Source organism: Benincasa hispida, unplaced genomic scaffold (assembly GCF_027475165.1).
Source record: "Benincasa hispida cultivar pf3 unplaced genomic scaffold, pf3_genome.v1.1 HicScf442, whole genome shotgun sequence".
Lineage (NCBI taxonomy): Eukaryota > Viridiplantae > Streptophyta > Magnoliopsida > Cucurbitales > Cucurbitaceae > Benincasa > Benincasa hispida.
Window position 1 is genome coordinate 1 of NW_028326539.1, and position 12829 is coordinate 12829.

A 12829-nucleotide genomic window follows, 5' to 3' on the forward strand; every position below is an offset into this window, starting at 1 on the left:
AATTTTGCATTTAGGTTTGGTAAATTTGATCCTTTTAGTTAATAAAGAAGGAAAATTCTTAATTATTACTATTTTTTAAAAAAATCCCAAGGTGCAGGGCTTTGATCCTTGGGGCTTCACAAAAGGCGCGCGCCTAAGGCGTACCTTATTTTGTGAGCCTCGCTTTTCCAAGGCGAGGCGCCAAAAGGCGCGCGCCCGAGAGGGCGTTTTAAAACACTGACCTTCCCTACTCACTGACCCTTAAGAGGGATTTTCTTTCTCCCAACTATCAGACTCCCTATTGAGCCCACACAATCAAACACACTCACACCCACAAATAACGGCTTCAGCCCTTAATGCTTGCTAATTACATAATTTTGCCCGTCCCTTTTCTCTTTCCTATTTCTGAGACTGTAGACCTAAGTAATTGGGAATCTACCAGTTCCATTTATTTTACTAACCGTTCCGCTACTCCCAAATGTCGAAACCATCTGAAAGTTGGGTTAAAATGTAAACCGGTGTATAAAGTTCGTTGGAAAATTAAGCAACTCAAACGAATACTATATAACAGCAATTGACTTGTTATTAAAAATAAATAAAAGAGGGAAATGAACGAAAGTGCTTGTGCCTTTGACCATATTTTCTTCACAGAAGTGAAGATCTTCACATTAGGTGGATGTAGGCCATTGGCTGAACCTCTTACATAGCTATGCAAAGTTTCTCTATCCCTTTTCTTTTCTCTTTTATCTGTTCTGAAACTTCATTATCGTTCAAATCTTAATAATTTTGGTTCCTACGTTGTTGTTTCTTAACAGATAAATTCAATTCTCGAAGACACACTAGAAGCAGTTGGCGCCAAGGCAATGGTGGTAGGCCACACTCCCCAAATGGCTGGAGTAAATTGGTAAGACAATGAGACATGAGATGTCTTTTGCAATTTTTCATCTGAGAATGAACTTTAGATATTTCGTTCTTAATTGAAGAGATTACATTTACCCTTTTCAAAATTCTCTTAAAAGTTTGGTTTTTCCTTGCAGCAAATACAATTGTAGCATTTGGCGAGTTGATGTTGGGATGTCTAGTGGAGTTCTTCACTCGAGACCTGAGGTATGTGATACACCTAATGGCTATGTCGTAATTGGTTATAGGTACATACATTCATTGATTCATTTCTAAACTCATTGCAAAATAATGATCTCCCTGTGGCCATCCTAAACATTCTTATTAGTTCTTTGTACAGATTACAATTCTACTACCTGGATTTTGGTTCCCATACTTTATCTTGTTCCATTTTATTCTTTTTTACTTTTAAGTTATCTAGTTAAATAGAAATGTACAATATAATGTGGTACTGTGAAAGCTAACATTATTTCTTGATGTCATGTGGTTGCATATAAACTATAGGGGCCAAAATGTTGGAAGTGACGAAATATAAGATTATAATAATAACTATACATTCTTCCTTATTGTTTACGAATCCTATTTCTTACTATCCCCCAATATTTCCAATACCTTTTACCAGGTACTAGAAATCAGAGACGGCAAAGCTAGAGTTATCAGAAGCAAGAGGGATAGATTTAGTAGTGAACTTCAAGTTGTTAACTATATATAGCAAGGTATTGATCAATCATAAATTAAATACCAATTCTTTCTCCCTCATCATATTTATCTGCAACATTAAAACAGACATTAAAACGATGTTCTTGGTCCAGTCTCTTCTGGTACAATGCGCTTGAAAGCAGCAACCTTTGAAATACCAAAAGTGTTCCAAATCATATGATTTCTTAACTTCTTGGCCGTTAATTAATAATGTGAATTTATTTCTCATTAGAATAATCAGAAGCTTAGCAAAAAGTGAGCAAATTCAAATGTAATTTTGAATACCTTAGATTTGTGTTTGACAGAAGAAGAATCTGCATCATGTTTCCTTTATGTGGGGTGGTTTAGAAACACCTCAGATCTTCTGTCCTTAGCTTGGATTCTGCTGTTTGCAAGAATTATCACATAGCATGGAGACGCAATCAGCTCCAATTATGACATCAATACGAGCACGTGTAGCAACAGAGATGCCTTCAAATGACTTTCGGTAAATCGACTTCAATGCCAGCCCTCACTTCAGAGGTCTGTCAATCTGATTTTGTAAAACACTGGATTTTAACCATTGAAACCCGCTTCCACGGGAGTTGTTCTTGTTCAATTCCATTAATATGTACAGTACGCCATATTTGTAATATATCATGAGTTGTTGAATTCATCGATTTGATCTTTTGTAAATTGAGACAAACTCAAATGATTTTGCGGAGAAATCTGCTCTCCATGGATCAAGGTTGGGAGTGCAACTGGTGTCCTACATCTGCTAGACAAGAAGTATGGGTATAACTATCCATCCTCGTCACCCCTAAGGGTGGCCCTCTTAGCAAGGGCTTGAGGTCTCTCGATCATATCAGTTTTACAGGTCCCAAGTCTGTGACCCTTTTCTTTTTTTGACAATATATGAGATGGAGAGGCAGAAGAATCGAACTTTTGATTTCGAGGTTGATAGTATGAACACCATACCGGTTGAGCTATGTTCATTTTGACCCCAAGTCCAGAACATAGGATGAACTTAATACCAAAAGCTCTTGATGTCTCTTAGGTCTAGGCGCAGGTAACCCATTAACCCATTTTTTTAATTGGAGAGCCTTAATTTGACAATTGAATTGGGTTTGAACCATTGCTAAGAAGTGATTGAATGCTGCTACAATATCACTTTTCTGTTTTAAAGGATATATCTAAACAGATTTCATCAGCGTAGGCCCCAAACATTTGAATGTATTGGGAAAGGGGAAGAGCATGTGTTTTACCATATTAACAAGCATTGCAAAATTGAAACATTTCATTTCCTTTGACTGAGTAGTACACCCACCAAGTAATACCAAATAAGGACAGATGATGCAATATAGTGAGGAGAGAATAATTGACAAGAACCATATGCTAACAAATTTGGAGGAACCTTCTGGAACCTTCTGGACTAGATGACTTTCATCCTCTTTTCCTCAATGTGGGTGTCTCTAAAGTATAGGAAAGCAAAGCTTCGACCCTCGAATATAAAATAGGGACATAACTATTCTCATTTTTTAGTATGATAAGTATCCTTATTGGTATGATATGTTTTCTTCGATGTAATGAAGACTTGTCTTTGAGTACAAACTATCAAACCATTATAAAAATATAAAAGGAAGATAAATATTAAAGTAGATTTTGTGGTTAAATATTCATTTTGTATTTGACAGAATATTGTCATCTTTTCAAATTTAGTGTTGGATTTGCGTATTTGCAAAACTGAAAAAAATGGTTGCTAGATTTACAAATATACAAAAGCTTTTTTTTCTATCCATTACAAATTCCCATAAGGGCACATGTCTGTTTGATAGGTTTTATCATAAAATTTCAAACAGAAATTTAATATTGTTATTTGTTTCAAAAGGTTTCACTCTTTAAAATCTAGCAAGAACTTTAAAATCCATTCACATAGGTTTTTTTTTAGTAGAGTTGATTATACAAATAACAATCAGATCCAAAATAATAAAAGATGTAGAACAAGGATAAACATATTAGAGATATGGCACAAAATTTACCAGATATCACTGATAGCAGCTATCGGTGATAGCTATATAGGTAAATGACTAAAAAGCCTACATGCAGCCTAACATTTTGCACTTTTTCTTCCGATTTTCTCAAATTGAAAACTACCATTAATAGTAGTTATCGATGATAGCAACTGATAGAAGCTATCAATGATAGTAACTAATAGTAGCTATCAGTGGTACTAGTGATAGTTGCTATCAGTTTCTATCCGTGATAGCTTTTAATTTGAGAAATATTAATACAATATTAAAATAGTAACACTTGAAATATCACATTTTAATTTGCTATCGATTTTCAATGGCTATCATTGATACACTTTGAACAATTGAAATCAAACTTGAAATATTAACACCTAAGACCATCAGTGGATATCAATGATATACTTTTATAAGTAGTTATCAACTTTTGAAAGGAAACTATCATCTTTCAAAGATTAACATTTAAAGTTATAAGTGATAGAAGCTTATCAATGAGAGATCTATAAGTGATTATCTCTGATATTTACCTAAGTCATATCACCAATATCATTAATATTATTCATTTTATTGATATATACCTTATTCATATCACTGATAGCTATGTCTATCATTGATAGCTTCAATCAGTGGTTGTCATTGACAGCTTTTAGCAGTGGCTATCAATGATAGACTTTCATAAAATGGAATTGACTTTTATATCATTGATATCATTGGTTTATGGATATCCCTAAATTCTATCACCGATATCACTTATATCGTAGTTATCGATTATAGCTTCTATCATTGATAACATGCTATCAAAGATAACTTTTGTAATTCATTTTTATCATCAAATAACATGTCATCGTTGATAGCATCTACCACTGATAACATGCTATTAGTGACAACTTCTAGGCATTCCACTTACGCTTTAGTTCGAGATTCAATTTTATTAATTAAATTCACTAATAAATTCACTAAGTTGGCTATCATTAATAGACTTCTGTAAGTGGCTATTAATTGTGAAAAAAAATCATCAAAGATTAAGCTATCAATGATAGAAAATATTAGTGGTTCTCATTAATAGATTTCCATTAGTGTCCATCAAATTGTAAAGTCACTTATGAATTGGATACTTTTCAAGTCTTGAATACAAAACTCAACCTCATAATTCTTATGAAAAAAAGAAGAAGCAAAAACCGGATAAAGGAAAGAAAATTAAAAAAAAAAAAAAAGAAAGAGAAAGAGAAGAAGCAAAAACTAAAGAAAAGAAAGAAAATAAAAGGAAGAAGAAAGAAAGGAAGCAAAACTCATAGAAAGGAAAGAAAATTTTTAAAAAAATAGAAGGGAAGAAGCAAAAACTAGAAAAAGGAAAGAAGAAGGAAAGAAAATAAAAGAAAAAAAAAAGGGAAGAAGCAAAAACCAGATGAAGGGAAGAAAAAAAAAGGAAAGAAGCAAAAACGGAAGAAAGAGAATAAAATTAAAAATTAAAAAAGAAAAAGAAAGAGAAGAATCAAAAACCTCGGAAATGAAAGGAAAAAAAGAAGCAAATATTGAAGAAAAGAAAGAAAATAAAAAAAAAAAAAAGAAAGGGAAGAAGAAGGTGTGCTACATGACAAAACAAAGGAGGGTAAAATTGAAAATATTTTAATGAGATGATATATTTTTAGATTTTTTTTTTTATTTTACTGTCTTTTACTAATATCCTTTATACATGTGAGATTTTTATATGGAAGATCAATTGTAAAAGTATAGTCCAATTAATTAATGAATTATCAATTAAGTATTACTATTAATTTTGATTGATTATTAATATACATATATTTTTTAGACTTAATAAATTTCAATTAATATATTTTCGATTGTTTTTTTATATTATTTTAACTATTTAATATAAAAATTGTTATTAATTATTAATACTAAAATTAATTTATATTAATTTAATCATTTTAGTAGTTTAATTAAATAATTTAAATAAGTTTAATTAATGTTTAATATAAAAATATTAAATTTTTTATTTTAAGTGATTAAATAATCAATTAATATAACTGTATATTAAATATACTCAATTAAGTTTATGATTACGTTAATTGTTCTTCATTTGATTAAGTAGTTATTTAATTTTTATTTTTATATATAAAATTGGTAAGTCAAACATAAATATTTAATTTTCAAACATTGATTATCTTGCATATCCAAATACATGTATTAATATCTTAGATATTTAAATATTATATATTTAATTTACTTACTCATGAAACAGTATACATGATCTAAATGGACCATTCGAAAAAAGGTAGGTTGAAATTGATTGTTTTTAAAATTTATAGAGGACTAATTTAATTTAAGTAAATGTTATATTAAAGTAAATGGATAATAATGAACAAAAATTAATATGATTAATTAGAATAAATTAATTGCAATAAGTGATTGATTAAAAGCCATTAAATGAATATAAATAAGCCTTTATAAAATATTAAATCATTATTAATTTATCAAATTGAGCAATTCAAGTGACATACGTGTTAGCGTTCAAGAAGTTTCCAAGTTGAATCTCCTTACTCTCCTATTGAACTAAAGGAAATTATTAATTTATTAAAATTTGTTAGTTATTAACATATCAAAAAAATATTTTTAATTAATTATTACCATATATTTTTGTAGGAAACATGTAACATCACTAACTAATTACAATATTATATTATGAGAAATCAAATACAACAAACCATTCAAGGTAAAGTGTGTGGAGAAGAGAAGAAAATTGCTTTTCCAATACAATAGATTAAAGTGAGTGTGCCAGACATCGACCAAGTCTTGTGCAATAGACATCGTCTCATCAATAAGAAAAAGAAGACTCTTTAAAAACATCTACAGTAATGTCATTAACCACATCAATTAACAACTTTCAAATAGTCAGATTCATCCATGATATGGTGAGTATGGAAAGAAAGAATTCTATCGAGACAATCACAAAATGGCCCACAATTTGAAATCCTTGATTTCATTGCATCTTGGGATAAACTTTAATCAAGCAGGTGAACGAGACTCAAATGATCCTGAAGCACCCACCCCACCCCACCTGCTTATCTGCCATGGCTACAAGCAACATCAATATTCAACTTCCAACAGTTTTGTTAAAAGAGGATGCCATCCAACAAGGAAGACAGATAAATGGTAAACAGTTGTTCACCACTTCTTTGCCATTTGAGTTCATGTAGAAACTTTTGTCCTCATAGAGATACCTTTCAATTGAAACATTGATAGAGTCCAAATCGACTGACCTTGATCTCTAGAACAATAAAAGAGTAGACTATTTTTCGCTATATGAAATGCCTGGAGGACCAAAAGCTTCATTGTGCAGTATTTATGTTGACGGATGATGCTGAGATTTGGTGGCAATCGACCAAGAATTTTATTGAAACCGGTGAAGGGATGGTCACCTGAAGCCAGTTTAAGGAGCAGTTCTATGAGTAGTACTTTTCTTTCGACACGAGGTATAATAAGCAGGCATAGTTCATGAATCTGAAGCAAGGGTTCTTGTCTGTGGTAGAGTACGAACAAGAATTCACTAAGTTGTCTCGTTTTGCCCTCAAGTTGGTGGCCATAGAGGAGGATAAGATAGAGAGGTTCATCCAGGATCTAAAGGATGAGCTAAGGGGTCATGTATTGGCCCATGATCCCACTAGTTATGTACAGCATTGTGTATAGTAGCCAGAATAGATTCCGCTACAAGAGGGGGAAACATGAGATCACAGAGAACAAGATCCTCTTCAGGTTAGAAGAGGAAGGCAGGTCAGAGGCCTCAAGAGCCTCCACAAAATAGTCAGAACATAGATAGAGCTCCAAGGCAATGGAGGCAACAGGGCTCCCAACCTATAGTGTTAAAGAGGATAAACCAATCTATTCGACATGTGGTAGACGTCATTGGGGACGATATCTCACAAGCACTAGAGTTTTTTTTTTCGATGTGGCCAGAGAGGGCACATGTTGGAGAAGTGCCCCAAGAAGAATGCATCTGATAATAGGGGTTAGCTTGCGAGCTCGAATCGGGGTGGTTCGAGTCATCAGCAGTAGCAGGGTAGAATGTTTTCCACCATGCTATAGGAGGCTGAGAAGTCTGGCACTATTGTGACATCCCAATCTTAGGACACTATGCATTAGTTTTGTTTGACTCTGGTTCATGTCACTCGTTCATATCATAAGCATTTGTAAAGCATGCCATATTAGAATTAGAACCCTTACAGTATGTTCTATCAGGTTCTACTCCGTCAGGAGAAATCATGTTAGTAACCGAAAAGACAAAGGCATGTTGAGTAGAAATAGCAAATCATACATTAGATGTGAACTTGTTAGTTCTAAACATGCATGATTTCAATGTGATATTGATCATGAATTGGTTGGCTGCTAATCATGCCAGTATAGACTGCTCCTGCAATGAGGTAATTTTTAACCCTCCTACGGAAGCTAGCTTTAAGTTTGGGGGGGAGGGGGGGCATGGTCTTGCCTAAAGTAATTTCGGCTATGAAAGCCAATAGGTTGCTTAACCAAGGTACCTAGAGTATCTTGGCCAGTGTTGTTGACACTAGAGAGGCTAAGGTCTCATTGACTTCAGAACCAGTATTAAGAGATTACTTAGATGCTTTTCTAGAGGATCTCCTGGGTTTACCCTCACATAGAGAGAGAGATTTTACTATCAAGTTGGAGTCAAACCCCTATCTCGAAAGCTCCATACATAATGGCTCCACCAGAATTAAAAGAGTTTAAGATTCAGTTGCAAGAGTTGTTGGATAAGGGTTTCATGCGCCCTGGTGGTCACACCGTTGATTTTTGTGAAAAAGGAAGATGGATCATTGCGTTTTTGCATTGACTACAGAGAGTTGAATAAAGTGACTATAGAAAATAAGTATCTACTTCCCAGGATAGATGACTTGTTCGACCAGTTGCAGGGAGATACAATGTTCTCCAAGATTGATCTTCGATTAGGTTACCATTAGTTGAGGATAAAAGACAGTGATATATCCAAGACAACTTTTTGTTTGTGGTATGGGCACCATGAGTTCATTGTAATGTCGTTCGGTTTGACGAATGCTCCTATAGTATTTATGGATCTGATGAATAGGGTGTTCAAGGAATTTTTTGAGACTTTTGTGATAGTTTTCATAGATGATATCTTGGTTTACTCCAAGACAAGCCAGAACATCAAGAGCATTTACGAAAAGTTTTGGAGACTTTAAGGACGAATAAGTTATATGCTAAGTTTTCTAAATGTGAGTTTTGGTTGAGGCATGTGTCCTTTCTAAGACATGTGGTGTCAAAAGAAGAAGTATTTGTTGACCCCGCAAAGATTGAGGCAGTTATAAGTTGGCCTCGTCCAACCACAATCAGTGAGGTACGCAATTTCTTGGGGTTAGTAGGCTACTACTGGCTATTTGTGAAGGATTTTTCTCGCATAGCCACTCCTTTAACTCAGTTGACTAGGAAAGAATCTTCCTTTGTTTGGAATAAGGCTTGTGAAGACAGCTTCCAGGATCTCAAACAGAAGTTGGTTACTGCTCTAGTTTTTACCATACCGGATGGAACGGTGGTTTCGTTATTTACAGTGACGCCTCCAAGAAAGGGTTGGGGTGCGTGTCGATACAGTAGGGTAAGGTAGTTGCTTATGACTCTCATCAGTTAAAGAACCATGAATGGGATTATCCCACACATGATTTGAAGTTGGCAGTAGTGGCTTTTGCTTTAAAGATCTGAAGGCATTATTTATATGGAGAGTAGATACAAATTTTCACCGATCACAAGAGTATAAAATATTTCTTCACGCAGAAGAAGTTAAACATAAGAACACGCAGATGGTTAGAGTTGGTAAAGGATTATGATTGTGAGATTTTATACCACCCAGGAAAGGCAAACGTAGTGGTAGATGCTCTAAGTAGGAAGGTAGTCCATTCAGCATCCCTGATTACCAAACAAACTCACCTATGCAAGGATCTTGAACGAGCTGAGATTATGGTAGTAGTGGAGAAGTCACTGCACAATTGGCGCAATTATTGGTGCAACCGAGTTTGAGACAAAGAATTGTTGATGCTCAACGAAGTGATCCTTACCTGGTTGAAAAAATTCACAAGGTGGAGTCAGGGCAGGGTGATGAGCTCTCTGTATCCATAGATAATGGTCTTTTCTATTAGGGACATTTATGCATACCAACAAACAATGATCTTAAGAACGTATGGTTGTTGGAAGCTCATAGTTCCCCATTTTCGTTACATCCTAACAATACCAAGATGTACTAGGACTTGAAGCGCTGTTACTAGTGGAATGACATGAAAAGAGAGATAGTCAAGTTTGTCAGTAAGTGCTTAGTGTGTCAGCAAGTGAAGGGCCCGAGGCAAAAACCAACAAGCTTGTTGCAACCCTTAAGCGTACCAGAATGGAAGTGGGAGCATGTATATATGGGCTTCATCGTGGGGTTACCCTGAACAACAAAGGGCTTTATTGTAATTTGGGTTGTAGTAGACAGGCTAACTAAGCTAGCACACTTCATTCCAAGGAAGTCTACTTTTTTTGTGAGTAAGTGGGCGCAGATATACATGAAAGAGGTGGTGAGATTGCATGGAGTACCTGTGTCCATTGTGTCAGACAGAAACCCTCACTTTACATCTAGCTTTTGGAAGAGTCTCCAAGCAGCATTGGGTACTCGATTGGATTTTAATACAACCTTTCACCCACAGACTAATGGTCAGACAAAGCGTTTAAACTAGATGCTAGAGGATATGTTGCGCGCTTGTGTGTTAGAGTTTTTAGGGAGTTGGGACTCTCACTTGCATTTGATGGAGTTTTCATATAATAACAGTTATCAGGCTACCATTTTCATGTTGCCATTTGAGGCCCTATATGGAAAGAGTTGCAGGTCTCCTGTATGTTGGGATGAGGTTGGTAAGAGGAAGTTGCTAAGACCTAAGTTGGTATAGGCCACGAATAAGACAATATAGAAGATTAGAGCACACATGCAAATAGCTCAGAGCAGGCAGAAAAGTTACGTCGATGTTAGGCGTAAAGATATCGAGTTTGAAATTGGCGAAAAAAGTGTTCTTAAAAGTGGCACCTATGAAAGGTGTGTTGGGGTTGATGCCTTAAATCTCGTAGGGTTCTGTAGTTTGTAATTGTATTGTACAAACATTTTGTTTATTTAATAAAATATGAGATGTTTTATTTGACATATAGTAGAATTAAACTCACAAACCAATAAGCTAACATCCAAGGTTCTATAGCTTAAACATCTACGTAGAGACATACAGGTGGATCATGTTTAAGTGATAACCTAAGTGGTCTGTAGTAGATGGATAAGGTTGGATACCTTATTCTGGTGACACTATGAATACAACCCGCTTTGTAAATGTTACAATTATTGTAAAGTGCTACAAATAATCTAATCCTGATCATTCACATGGAGACATGTGAACGGGGGTATTCTATACAAAGGAGTTTGTATAAGATTGGACCACGAAATGACTAGTCTCACTATATAACACCATTCATAATTGAGACTTACATTTCACCCGGATGACTATAGGTGACATGACCTGAATCCTGAGTGAGTTATGATTTTTTTGTCTATGAGGGCGGTCCTTTGATTTGAATGGGTGAGAGTGGCCAGATTGCCGACTCAACAAGCCTACGATTTTAGGGATTTGTCTGATTGGGGAGCTGGGAACATAGCTACACAAGACGAAATTCACTCATTCCCCAGCGTCAGGAAAAGTAGATAAATTACTCCCTTAAGGGCTAATTCCGAGACTTGAACAATGTAGCGCCACACCCTCTCCTAGCCCGAGAGAGGTTTGGTCATGGTTGGACTATGACTTATTGTTCATTAGAGGGATCAGTGGTACTTAAGGAGTTAGATGCAACTATAGTGGTAAAACAGTAATTTTTGGCCTAGCTATACTTACAAACAATTTGTGAAGAGTCGCATTATTGACTGGTTATATCCAATGGATACAAAAATATATTTGTAGTGCGAAGAGTACAACTGTCGGCCTTTAGTGGAGTGCCCTTAATATTAATTAATGGATGTTGAATAATTAATTAAACTCCTTTAATTATATTAATGGATGTTAAATAATATAATTCAAGGAGCTTAATTAATTATTCAAGTATCATTGGAGCTTCAAGCAACAAGTCCATGAGGTCCTCTCTTTAGCTCAACAAGGATTAAATGATAATCAATTTTAGATTAATTTGAATTGTTAAAATTAATTGAGGGAATTAATTATATGTGATATAATTAACTTAATTTAATTATATATGATATAATTATTATAATGTATTTGATACATTATATTATAAAGTTTATTTGAGAGAAAATAAATATTTGAATATGATTCAAATATTAATTATGTGAATTGGTTTCATATAATTGAATTTAATGTAAATGAGATTTATATCAAATATCATTGTTGAGAGAATTAAAACTATAGGTTATATTGTATTTAATACAATATTAAACTATAGGTTATATGTTATATTTTATATAATATATAATTTAATATATATTATATGATAAAGTGGTTATCACATAAATATATATTAATGTTTTATTAAAATTATTTTTCTTTTAATTAATTTGAATTTTGAAAAATATTTTTGGGGGGAGTGACTCCCTCCCCTTTTTTTCTCTCTCTACTACGTGAGAGTGGAGGGCAGATGGTTACAATCATCTTCTTCATCTCCATTTTGATTTTTATAGAGAACGCTCTTTGTAAGTTTTTTTTCCTAAGAAAGTTCTCAGGTTCTCACTCTCCTTTCTCTAAAAAATAATTATCTTTCCCTCTCCAAAAAAATCACAGAGCCCACAAACTCCTATGATTCTTATCCTAGAGAATATAGAAGGCTCTAATTGGTGGTGTCCAAATTAGGATTTCAAATTCGTGGCCATTTTGGTTTACGTTTTTTATCGTGACTTTTACGTGAAGAGGAATCACACGTGAAGATTGAAAAATTGGGATTTGGGATCGATCATTCTTAAAAATTGGGATTTATGATTGAAAAATTGGGATTGAAAATTCAAGAGTAAATCTCCTTATCTCTCTTTTCTCAATTTCTTAATAAGCATGTTGTAATTAATTTAAATGCATAATGTTTATGTCCAATTCGGAAAAATTCATGATTCTGTAAAATTGGGATTTGGGACCGATCCACACTTCCGCATAAGAACCTTCACCGGTTCCTTCAATTCGTATTAGAGCGGGGATTTTGGTCCAAATTTTTTC

The 12829-nt window shown here is 34.1% G+C and overlaps 1 long non-coding RNA gene across 1 annotated transcript; it reads left to right on the top strand.

Moving 5' to 3' along the window:
- Positions 1-735: 735 nt before the first annotated feature.
- LOC150030214 (uncharacterized) lies at positions 736-2233 on the top strand. The gene is made up of 4 exons (XR_016527123.1): positions 736-883; positions 1017-1086; positions 1502-1595; positions 1884-2233. It is a non-coding gene; the product is annotated as an uncharacterized LOC150030214 (long non-coding RNA).
- Positions 2234-12829: the final 10596 nt, after the last annotated feature.